We start from the raw sequence: 12,222 nt of genomic DNA, 5'->3' as shown, positions 1-12,222 counted from the left end.
AAAAAGAAAAAAAATCAGTTTGGAACTGATTTAAAAATACTTGTGATATTTCTTCATAATACTGTGCCATTTTAAAGTAAACAGAAATTAGTTTTGAAGATAAATTTCACGGGTCACCCGTCGGTCGGGTCGAGAACCAATGGCTTCCGAGAACGTGCGGGTCATTGTAAAGGTGAAGAAATTAATTTTATCAGATAGCCAACTAGTTTATCCGCGTCAACCCTCGTAACGGAAAAGACGGCGAAAAGAAAAAAAGACGATGATTACCGTGCAGTCCAGGCTGCGTGGACAGAGGAATTTGCATCGGTTCTGCGATATGTCTAATATGCAGTGACAAAATTGCATTGATGAAACGGCCAAATATGAAGCGGCACTTCCAACAAATCTACGCAGCACCAGAGGTTGCGTTAAAAGCAATGTATATTTAATTTATTATACGTTAAAAACTACCCTATGGCTCTCAATGAGATATATTTAGAAATTTTGGCCTTTTATGGCTCTCCCAGTTAAAAAGGTTCCTGACCCCTGTCCTAGTGTGTCCACACCCAGACAAAGGCAGTGGAAAACAGCAGCTTCAGTCGCAGAAGGATAAACGTAGGCAGGCGAAGGGTGTCCGCAGGTGAATTGCTGCGGATCGAAGAAAGTCCCCGGTTTGTATCTGTATGGAGTTTGCACGTTCTCCCCGAGTCTGTGCGGGTTTGACGGTTTCCTCCTGCAGACCAAATCATGAAGTAGGTTCACTGGAGACCTTAAATTTCCCAGATGTGTAAATGAATGAGTGTGTGAACGGTTGCATGTGTCCATATGTGGTCTTGTGATGGATCGATGTCCATGGGTGTCACCCAGTGACAGCTGGGATCGTCTCCAGCGCCCCCGTGACCCCGGGGTGCAGGATAAGCGGTTTAGATCAGATCTGGGCATTTTACGGCCCGGGGGCCACAGCCGGCCCCGTTTTGCTTCTTTATCCGGCCCGCAGAACAATTTTCTTGGACTATTTAAATAAGTATCGTCAATCAATATTGAATTTAGAAACTCCTTATTTTTTCATCTTGATTAATTTTTTATGGATGATTACATATAAAATAATGTCAGTACATTTATAATTTAAGTTGAAATAAAATGCCAAAAAAATTAAATATTTAAATTGGAATTTTCGTTTCCTTCAATTTTTATGTTATCTAGTTGACCCGCACATAAAAATTGAATACAAAATGTAGCCCGCCAGCCCAAAAAATTGCCCACCCCTGGTCTTGATAATGAATGAATGAATAAATGGGAGCAATAAAATCCTTAATCGTAAGTTTCTGATCTTCTCAGCAGGTTTTATCTCAAAGCATATGAACTTAGGGCTGAAATACCTTGAATAGAACAATCTATAGGCAATCTAGTGTAAAGCGCAAGGTGTGAAACCGCTGTGTAAGTGGAGACCATTTACCTGTTTATCATGTAATGTTGTAATGGAATTTGCATTTGTATTGAATGGAAAAAGTTACATAAATGTTTGATTCAGGTGCAGTGAATCTAACGTGGGTGAGTGCAAGTTCAACAAAGAAAGAGCGCTTTGTCAAAGCCTGTAGCAAAAAAAAAAAAGGAAGCCGATTGCATCTGGTTTAAGAATGTGAATAATCAAATTTACTTTGAATTATATAAGCAATCTATTTTTCCTTCATATCCATCATAAGTGGCAGCAGCGTGCTGAAATAGGCCTTAAAATGCTTCGATAACAATCTAAACTTGTCCAAACCTGCCAGAAACCTCCCGCTCTCGGAGTCTTTTTCATCCCCCTTCAAATTTATCCGTAGCAGAAAATGGGACAATCCTGAGAAAATGGACAATCGCCTAACATCTCAGCAAGTGGTGGAACCTGCACTTCCACGGGGAATGTAAATTCATACGGATCCATCCTACAGCGCGCCAGCGAGCGAAAGAACGCACACACACACACACATTCACACCAGTCAGAGTGAAAAAGAAAGTAAGGAATGGATATTAAATGTATTTGCTTCCGACGCTCGTCGGCCGACCCCTCGACGAAGCGATGGTTACATAACTTCTGTGGCAACGGGGTCTATTTCCAGGGGTGGAGGGAAACAGTGGGGTGTGACCCATTCCTGGCCCGGCAGCAGGTGTGGCTGAAGTCAGATTATGTCAGAGGCTCCCCTCTGTCTGCTGGCCGCCGGAGGTCAAAGGTCACCCAGTCTGGGCAGATACGCTTCTATATCGGCTGCATAGTAACAGTGCAGCAGGTGCGGACAGCCTGGGAGCCAATAAATGAGCCAAGTTATATTTCCTGTTCTTAAATATGGCAGCTCACTGGCAGCACGTGAGTTCAGAGCCGGCGCTACCAAATGTAGCGCTCCAGGTGAGATTTTATATGGCGCCCCATCTGGGATTTTAATACACTTCTAAAAGAAAGCAAATAGCGTTGTTTTCCCATTCTTTAATTCATAAGACAGCGTGTCACCCACTTTACACGTTTAAAAAATTACAAATAAATAAAAAACAACCTGAAATAAATTATAAATACCCTTACCAAAGAAGAAAATATCCCGTTAACAAGTGAGTAAATAATAATAATAATAGTGGTGAATTTTAATTCACCCCTCCCCCCACAGAGAGCAAGCAGGTCAGCCAGTGGGGGATTTATTTGGCATTATCATTTGTAGCAATATCAATTGCTTTACATTTTAATCAATGTGATAATTTATGTTGTAAGAGTTGATAGTAATAACTCCTTTTGATATAATTACATAGAAGGTGAAATTTGTCAAGGATTTTTCTCACGGCGCTCTTAAATTTGCCTATATTTCCTCATGTGCCACACAGCTCAGCAGGAATTTGAATAGATTTATAATTTCTCACTTTCAATTCATGTTTTTTGGGCCGCAGATTTTTATTTTCAAATACTTTTTCACACAGAGCTTTGGGTTGACCGAAATCACGCATCACACATCACGTAGTGAGTCCCTCTCCGCCGTCCGACGGCGGTTCACACAGCGTGGCCAGCCAGCGACGGTAAGCGTCTGCCAGTCTGTGTTAGCGTGATGGAGAGAACCTGGCATGGGCAAACCCATCTCTGTGTTTTTTTTCCTCAGGGCTGCAGCAGTGGGCAGCTTTGGACAGGGGTGTGTTGACTTGTGAGCCGGCAGTCATTGCCCGGCACAGCCAACCTTCCGAAAGGCGACATTCTGCCACAACCTTCAAGTTTCTTTACGGCGCCGCCGTTTAAGGCGACGTATCCCTTTGTGATGAGTTGCCTTTTCGCGGACGTCCGGACCGTGAATTTGGTCTTTGGAGGGTTGGCGCCGATCAGAGAGACCGTGTTGACACAACACATGATCCTCTGAAGGCATCGGGGGTTGTCTTTTCCTCTAAAACAACTTTAGTGCTTGGCAGCGGCAGACATCTTTTTTGGCCAGCAGAAGTGTTAGCCTTGGCAACGGGCAGATTGTAAACGTACGGGGCTTCAAATGTGGGAAAGTCAGGAGGCGAAACAGAAGGACGAGCGGATAGATTTTTAGAGATAGGAAACTTAAGAGGGTGAAGGAGGGCGGGATAGGTGGACGGCGGGGAGGGAGACAAACACGCCAAATCCCGCGACCGTGTTTCAGCCATACATTTAGACGAGTTTCTATAGGAGGCCTCCCGAGACGGCTGAAGTGGTTGGGCTATGAATAAGCTGGGCAGAGACGCGCAGATGTGATTCCACATCACAAAAGAAGACAGAAATACGCTGAGCCAAATTTCAGGTTCAACTTACCGCCAGCTCTTCATATCCCTGCTGTCCAGATGTCCCCTCTAGCAGCGTCCGGGTGATTTCTTGGTTTTCTAGTAGAATGTGTGCGAGAACTTTTTTTTTTTTTTTTTTTTTTTAAATTCATAGAGAACTTCAGTAGGTCAAACAAAGAATGGCGTGTGTGTGTTTGTTTGTACCAAATGGCCGTCGTACCCCTTGTACCGACTTTTGTCCAAAAGGCAGAAGCTCTGCTCTTTGTCGGAATTAAACATTTCGTTCGCGAGGCTTTTCCCGATGACGCTCTACTTTCCTCATGCAAAGACAGGAAGCGTGCATGAAACGGAAAATGTAAATCGACCCTTGAATGCAACATCTGCTCTAATAACGTGTGTTTTCAGACTCCGTCGAGCCCCTTTCTGTGACGAGCTTTCACCTCTGTGACGGAGTCCAGACTCTCTGAGACGAGGACTCGTAGTCTCGGCTGTCAAAGACGCGATCATTATTGCGTTCCATGACTTAATGAAGCCTCTTTTAATGGCACATCCATTATCTCTGTCAGACTGACTTATCTATGACCTGGCTGGGATGCAGAACAGTGGCGGCAACATTAGCTTGTCATTTAGCCATTTTAACGTATAAATCACGAAAGGATATTACATTGCCTCTGCCTGTTTAATCATCGAATATCATTTCTCAGTGGGATGAGCCTGATGACATTTTGACTCATCAATCAGGTCATAGATGCTTCACACACACACACACACATACATATGCGCTCAAGTGAATGTGTCCACTGGGAAGTCTGAATAATGTGGGTGTGTCTTGGCCGACGGAGTGATGAATTTACTGCCGTGGACGCTCGTGCAGCTCAATCGTAAGCTCGGTAGCAGGTGCTGGAGGGCTTTCTGAGGGAGTCATCGTTGCCGGAAGGGAAAATAAATACAGCGATGGCCTTGTTTGGTAACTATGGAACAAAGTGAAAAAGTCTGCAGTGAAAATAGAAAGAACTTCCCCAAAGCGGATGGATGTTATGGCAACAGTATCAATGTCGTCTTTTCTGCGCCGGGTCAAAAGAGGGCAATACGGCTGTATAATTATTACGTCGAACGTCGGCCTTTGAGAACATCTCGTTGCCAGGGACAACCAGATGATAATTAAATACTTGAAATGACCACAGACGTTACATGACATCCTGTTGCGGTGATGTGCCATCTGGTCACTGATGTGTCAGTCAAAAAAAAAAAGGTCTCCTTTCTCCGATGTCACCTTATCAACTGAAGAGAGACCGATTTTTAAAATGTAATGAAATCACTTTGCTGGTTTGATCTAAACAACCCCTGACATATGAACTTTTGATGTAGTGATGTCTTTTGTAGATGTACTTCTCTGGCATTATTCAGCTCCTTGATTATCCGTTATTAAACTACTAGGAAAGTCTCCGCCGCTCGTTCATGTTCTCCTTTACTCGGCTCCTTGGTCAAGGACGGCGTCACCAGCATTCCTGGTTCTTGCAAACCCCCTCGTCCCGCTTGCGTGTGAACCCAAAGTAACTTGATTACTGCCCGCGGCAGATCTCAGCGCAGATTTTTGTATCGACTCACGCCATTGATTGGAACGCGGCAATTCGTGACACCGATCGTTTAGAACGCCGGTTTAATTACATCCCATTTGCTTGTGACAAACATCGCCCTTCATTGTGCCTTTGACAAACCAGGCCCTCATTATTTTAAACACGGACAATGTTGAATAACGTGATATGATTCGTCCCGGAGCCACTTTGACTTTTTTTGCTTGCGGAGTGTAAAAGTAAATAATGCATTGCAAATATGCCAGAGGGTCCAAGTGCATCATTATGGGATACCGGTGGGTAGATGGTTTGAGTGTGTAGGGGAGAGAGGCGGTTACTGACTTATCTTAACCCTCCTCCTGCTTTCACTTCCCCTCCCATCCTGCCGCCTTATCTTTCTATCCTTCTTTGTCATTCATCCCCTTCTCAGGCCTGTTAAGCTCTTCTTTCTCCACCCAACTTCTCTTCACAAGTAAGCTTGTCCCCGTCTATCACCTCAATCCTTTCCGTCCCTCTCGCCATTATCTACCCGCCTTCCTTTCAGACCTTTTGGCATTTTTGCGATCTACTATGCCTTCTCTTCAATTTATATCCCCCCGCCCACCCCATCCATCCTTCTTCTGTTGTCCTCGCCACTTGTTCAGGTTAGAAAGGTGAGCCAAGGTTTAGCTCTGGGCTGACAAAGGCAGTCTGTTATTAAGGCTGAGTTTACACGTGACACGTTGCTCCATGAGAACCAGGACCCCGAGGGGGGAAATCCTCACCTTTGCTCACCTGATTAACGGTCACAACTTTCCTCCGGACCGTAAAAGTCTCTTCATCATCTCATTCACAGAAGAAACTGCCCGGCCTGATTTGGGATCGGGTGGGATTTATTACTCAGCCCTGTATTTGTTGACCTGAAGCCTTGAGTTAAGAATCATGATTCATCACAACCGGAGGTGATATTCCTAAGAACCAATATAGCAAGAGTTTGCCAGGTGCAACTTTTGAAAACAGGCAGATGATTGAAAATGAAGCAAAACCTGCGAGCAAAAGCTTTTGTAAATGTTCACCTGTGTTTTTTTGAATAATGAACAATTGTAATGGCCACCTGCTAGAATGGAGATCTATTTCCTCCCATGCAGCCCCAGATCATGTTTACTAGCTTAGGGTTGTGCCGTGATCTGGTGTGCAAAAGTCTTGTTTTCTCAGTCACACAACAAAGTCTACCTTCACCGTCCATTGAGATCAGATGGCGTGTCTTCACTGTAAACAGGATTGTAATTTACAAAACAAACATCAAGCTGCTTTGACTTGGGACCTGTCAGTGGCCAAGCTGTCTGGTCGGGAGCCGGATCTGGAGACGATGAAGAAATGCAAGGAAAGAATTTGACCATGCAGATCTGTGCGACGGCTGAATCACCTACAGTGAGGTGAGCATGTTTCTTCCAAATACATGAGGTAACACCTGAAATTTAGTCAGGGAGCTGCAGCCGGCGCAGGAGCTGCCTCAGGCCAGAGCCTGACATTTTTATCCAAGGCTGCGGATCCTCAAGGAGCCGGTTTAATCTCCTGAAGCGCCCGCGGGGCGTCCCTGAAATTGCTACACATAATTACTCCCCAATACAAGCGAGAGCAGGGAGACAAACACTGTTGTCTTTCTTGCAAAAGAACAGGGGTGTTTATAGTCTTTTGTGTGTTTGTGTGTGTGTGTGTGTGTGTGTGTGTGCACAAGCGTTGAGGGAAAGTACAAAACAGTGAGTGTTTTATGTTCTCTTCAACCGAGCCGTCCATTCATGCCTAGATTTATGCCTCCTTAGTATTGTCATTTTTTTTAGGCACTAAATTTCAGTCAACCGGGCTCTTTTTTTTCTAAAAGGGCATGAACCCGTGTTTAAATCACTAACGCGATGGGGGAATGGAGGGGGAGCAAAAGCCTCCCCCGTCACAGTGCAAAGTTCAAGAAACGATTTCATCAAGATGCCGCATGCCCCCCCTCCACCTCTTCCAGATATGAATGTCATGAACAGAGAATGTTGAGTGTTTGAGGGGAAGGTTTGTTTGGAAAAAGGCAAATATCAGCATGTCGGAGCGGCGGCGAGCGCATCTGTCTCACAGCAAGAAAGTCTCTGGTTCAATTCTAGCAGGCCAGGCATTTTAGCGTTGGGATTGCAAGTTCCCTCCTGTGTCTGGTTTCCACTATCAGTCCAAAAACATGTAACAGGTTCACTGGAGACCCTAGACTACCAAGACGTGTGAATGGCTGTTTCTCTCTATATGTGGCCCTGTGATTGGCCCAGGTTGAAACCCCCCCTCGCCCAATGACAGCCGGGACGCATGAATGAATGAATGACTCAAAGGCTCCGAATGACTCTAAATATAACGTTTTCCTTTCTCAGAAGCCTTTTTTCACTGAAGTATTTCAAGCACTTCTACCTGTATTTCAGTTCAGTGATGCATACTAAAAAAACTACTGAAATAATGCATGCAGGACAGAATTGGCGACTCGAGACCATATCAGCACTCGACGTACCAAAAAACAGAAAATATTCTCAGCAAGTGGCAAAAGGAAACCGTTCACTCGGAGTGGCATTTCCTGACTGTTTGAGTAATCAGGCCCATCAGCTCCCCCTTCCCGCCCCGCCGAGTCTCACTGGCCCTACTCTAATGACAGCACTTCACAATGTTTTTCTTTGCTCTTTTAAGAGATTTCCTTGCATTGAATCCCTTTATGTAATGGTGCGAATCAGACCGGGGCGATCTCTCCGCCCGGAATAATGTCAGCTACTATTAATAGACGTGAAGAAATCCTCAGTCCCAGTCATTTGCGTAATTGAAGGAAGGGGGAAAGAGAGGAGAAAAAAAAAAAATTCAAAATAAGTCTGACTCCCGCCTGAGCGCACTTCTTGGCTTCTGCAGAGGAAAGGTCGTGAAAGACACACATACTCGCAATTCTTTACTGTCATTTTGGAGGCCAGGAAGGCCACACTGCCGGTGTTTTTTACATTAAAACGGGGATTCGAATAGAAAAGTAACTGGAGAAAAAAAAAAAATATATGGCGCATTCAGGCCTCGGCGCACATACTTCAGAAATCCTGCCCTGCTTGTCATCATTCATCATCATTATGGTCATTACTGTCATCCTCCCCGGGGCTTGTTGTCGGGGATCAGCTCCAGCTCAGACGCTGTCTCCTGATTAAACATTGTTTTGAGCTGAGGACCAGGAGAAATACACCAGGACAGAAAAAATAAAAGACGCATCGCTAAGTCTGCGTGATTTATTCTTGGTAGTATGATTTATTTCATCGTTATTCATGGGGACTGCAGGGAAATTATTTACATTAGTCTGACTGAGTAGCACAGACTTGTAAAAAAAAAAAGTTGGTGGGTGGACACCTGCTCGCTTCGATTTGGTGGTGTAAGAAGAAGGAAATAATGACAGGAGGGGAAGAAAAGCAAAAAAGAAAGGGGATGAATCTGCTAAACAAATCAATGAAACAGTTGTTGTACACACACACACACATTTTCCCCTCGCCATGACAACACATCCGGCTGTGTACGCTACGCACCAACATGAGTGTATAGATGCTTGTTGAGCCGCATTTTGTAATAACGGTGTAATGTAATAACTTTTTCATTTCATTTTGTTACAAAATGCTGCTTTATTACAAAATGAAATGAAAAAGTGATTACATTTTCGACGCTTATTACAAAATGAACTGTTATTATAAAATGCGGCTCAACATGCTAGTGCGGCCATCATCATAAGATGATGGCCTTCACTACTCTCACTTCTCTTAAGATGGAAAATCTTGTCCAGCAGAAAGTGTGTGTGTGTGTGTGTGTGTGTGTGTGTGTGTGTGTGTGTGTGTGTGTGTGTGTGTGTGAGAGAGAGAGAGAGAGAGAGAGACATCATAAAACCATTTCAATCCCAGAGTGAGAAATACAGAGCTTGATTACTGATATTGGTTTTGAAAAAAAAGTCTGTTTCATGCTCTTCTTTTATTCAGCCTAGTAATTGTGGGATGGTTTAAATGGTGCATGCATGAGTGTATGTGTGTGTGGCAGTGTGCCGCTCAGTCTGTGTGGGGTAGAGCTTAGCGTGTGCAAGGGAAAGCTGATCCTAGAAATCATTTACTATGTTTCTCTCTTTCACATGTTCAGCCTCACTGACTTACTGAGGCATTTACCTCTCTCTCTCTCTCTCTCACACACACACACACACACACACACACACTCGCACACATGCACATGCACACACACACCTCCAGGCATGGCCTGGTCAGAGGGGAAATGTACCTGCCTGCCCCATAAATCAATAAATCACACTGCATCCACATAAGTGCTGGAAACAGAGGACAGTAAAAAAGAAGAAAATAAAACTGCTACAGCTCCAAATGAGATTGAATTGCAGTGGAAAACTTTCTCAAGCACGATTCTTTCTCTCCCTGACAGGGTGTTTATAACGGTGCAAGGTGAGACGGAGTTGATCCGGGTCAATGTAACAGCTCTCTGCTGGAGGAGTTCGGTACATTACAGGAAATGTGTAATAGTTTGTCAGATAATAAAATCGCATTTCAAAAAAGGGAGAAATACTCCGTTACATCCTGCTTATCACTTCTCAGGATATCTTTATATATGTGATCTGTCAGCTGGACCTCAGATGCTCATCTCACGCCCGGTGCTGATGAAGTGTCCGTGAATGTGTGAATGGGAGGGAACAGTGTTTCAGCGACCAAATTGAAAAGTGGTGAGAACATTTGATGCTAAAGCAGGGGTGTCAAACTCATTTAGGTCAGGGGGCCGCATACCGCTCAATTCGATGTCAAATTATTACCTAGACGTGACACTAACTTTTCCTGCAAAATTAATATTAAAAATGAATATTAAAAAATAATTGATGTAATTACACCCTAAAAATATTGAGTTAAAAGAGAAAATCTTGTCACTGTTGGAAAATTTGCCACTAGAATTTATTCGAAAATGGGTTGGTTGCATGTATAAGAGGAGGTTTAATGTTTACAAGGCTAATGGTGGCTATTCTAGTTATTAAATCAATCTTTTTAATTTTTCCCGTTTTTTTTCGCTATCGTTTTTGTGTTTTTTATAGAAATAAGAGAAGATGGTCTTAACAATGTCTCTAGATGTTTTTTCATCAAAAAGTCATTTTTGCTTTCAAATTTTGAAGCAAAAAAATACATTGCATAGTTACTTTTTCATTTTTTCCTTGCCTGTTTTATTTTAAAAGCACTGTCTAAAACTCCCAGACGCATGTGAAAAAAAAACATGCGGGCCGCACTAACACAAACACAACACTAACACAGGCAGGGGGCCACAAAATATTGTACCGATGGCCACAATAGGCCCGCGAGTCTGAGATCCCTGTGCTAGAAAACTAGGGAAGACTTTTCCCCCCTTCTTTCACTTTATCAAGGCATCGCATGCCAACACACACACTCTCAGTGGGAGGATCTGAACTAGCCATCTGGAAGGTCTCTTATCTGCTAAAATGTCCTGTTTCATCAGGAACAGGCTCACCTGTTATTCAGTAGCCAAGGCACATGGCTTCGGTTACGAAAATGACTTTTCCAGCGAGTCTACATGTGTTAATCTGCTGAAACATAAACTGACCGGAAAAGACACACACACACACACACACACACACAGTTCAGTTCAGTGTATGAAGTAGTTCAGTTAGCCGTTAACCCTTAACTGTTACTCATAGAGGATGTGGCGTATTCATATCACAATGAGCAACGGTTTGTTAGCTTTGCGAAGCCCTGCTGGTCCTTTCGCCTTGCAAAACGCACTGTTTTCCTTCAGTGCAACGGTAACTTGACATGCACGGTGCAATTAGCAACAACACTGACATTAGAAGGTATTATCTAAAAAAAGAAAAAAAAAAAGAACACAAAGGCATTAAAGATCCAGTGTTGCAGAAGTGAGTTGTTTTGCTCAACTGTTGAAACTAAACAGCACGACCCCCTTGTTGCCCGAAGAGCTTCCCTGAGTTTTCCGTTCGCGGCCGGATGATGATTGACAGCTCGCTTTCCAGCATCATGTAAAGTTATGGTATTGTGGGTTGCTATGAGCTTACTGAGGAGAAAATGATCCCGTAACAAACTATTTATTATTCAAGTTGCATTGCCGGTGTGTATTTCCTGAACTCTGGTTTTGCGTTAGGGTCTTATATCCTGTTTTTGTTCTCTGGACAGGTGGGATTTCTATTGTGGCTCCGATTTGGAGAATCCAAAATAACTCATTTGGCTGCTCATCCAAACCAGGCCGCCAGGGGAACTCCACAAGGAGGTTAAAATGCAAGGGTCAGCGAACAAAACCATCCTGACATCCCGAGGACGCCGGTAACATCAGTTTGTGAAAGTCAAACACATATTGAGCGACAGACGCTAAACTGCTGTCTCCTTCGTCGGTACTCAGGGAGGCAGCGGCCGTCTTCAACGCAGCCAGCAAATGTGCCAGATTCTGTTCCCGTTCATGGCTGGGAAAAGCAGGGGCGCTTCATTTTTTGGGGGTTGAAAGAACCTTTGTGAAGAAGATCCTGTGTGGATTTTAAGCGCAAACCGGCATCTTTGATTCAAGGTGATGTTGGATGATGTGCTGAAACATCCCCTCCGGTAATTCTATTTTTAAAAGCCTCTGGTTTTTCATCACCCCCTGCCCTCCCACCCCGACACCGGCCCCGCTCGTTCATCTCGTGCACGCATTTCTGAGTGTCAGGTGCTTCGCTCCTCTGTCAGCAGCGCCGCGCAGCTCCTCCGGAGCTTGCCGTGCAACTCAATTAGGACTTGACATAGCCGGTGTTAGGTGGTCCCTTGGTGTGTGTCCAGGGCGTGGGGGTCTCAAGTCAAGAGCGATCTATTTCAGCGCGGTGACACTGTTGTTTCCGGAGTTGGGCTTTCTAGAACATTCTGCAATA

Source organism: Fistularia commersonii, chromosome 4, assembly GCF_037954325.1.
Source record: "Fistularia commersonii isolate RoL2024-O1a breed Wild chromosome 4, RoL_Fcom_v1.0, whole genome shotgun sequence".
In the NCBI taxonomy this organism is placed as follows: domain Eukaryota; kingdom Metazoa; phylum Chordata; class Actinopteri; order Syngnathiformes; family Fistulariidae; genus Fistularia; species Fistularia commersonii.
The sequence above is the reverse complement of the archived record's forward strand: the minus strand, read 5'-3'. Positions refer to the sequence as shown.